The 775-nt window shown below is 33.5% G+C and overlaps 1 protein-coding gene across 2 annotated transcripts in view; it reads left to right on the plus strand.

The window, feature by feature from the left end:
• Nucleotides 1–775, plus strand: part of LOC117178987 (RNA polymerase I-specific transcription initiation factor RRN3) — a 24300-nt gene that overhangs the window by 22611 nt on the left and 914 nt on the right. The gene's annotated exons all lie outside the window — the stretch shown is intronic.

Consider the following 775-nt stretch of genomic DNA (forward strand, 5'->3'; position numbering starts at 1 on the left):
CCCCCCCCCGACCCCAAACCCTCATTAATCGAAGTTTCGTGGGTAACTGAGGTAGGGATTTAATTTAGGAGTTAGAAAAAGGTAAGGCTGTTGTATAAATCGTATGTGCTACGTTTAAATCGCAAAAATAAAATTGGAAATGAGCAAATTCAGTTTTTGAAAATTGAATTCATAATATACAAGTTGAGATACAAATTCGAGTGCGAAGCACGAGATACGTGATGAGAATGTATTCGTTAAAGCCGAAGGAGCTTTAACTAAAAAGAATTCACTATCACCAAATTACTGCTGTCGATGTTTAGACCTTTAGTTTTAAAAATCTTTTTTTCAATTTTTTTTTGTTCAATTTGCTCAATATTTGTTGGCTGTACGTTATTTGAAATTAATCCCCCCCCCCCCGGCCCCAAAACCTTATTAATCGAAGTTTCATGGGTCACTGAGGTAGGGATTTAATTTAGAAGTTAAAAAAAGGTAAGGCTGTTGAATAAATCGTATGTGCTACGTTTAAATCGCCAAAATAAAATTGGAAATGAGCAAATTCAGTTTTTGAAAATTGAATTCATAATATACAAGTTGAGATACAAATTCGAGTGCGAAGCACGAGATACGTGATGAGAATGTATTCGTTAAAGCCGAAGGAGCTTTAACTAAAAAGAAGTCACTATCACCAAATTACTGCTGTCGATGTTTAGACCTTTAGTTTTAAAAATCTTTTTTCAATTTTTTTTTTGTTCAATTTGCTCAATATTTGTTGGCTGTACGTTATTTGAAATTA

The sequence above is a fragment of the Belonocnema kinseyi genome, chromosome 8 (assembly GCF_010883055.1).
Source record: "Belonocnema kinseyi isolate 2016_QV_RU_SX_M_011 chromosome 8, B_treatae_v1, whole genome shotgun sequence".
In the NCBI taxonomy this organism is placed as follows: domain Eukaryota; kingdom Metazoa; phylum Arthropoda; class Insecta; order Hymenoptera; family Cynipidae; genus Belonocnema; species Belonocnema kinseyi.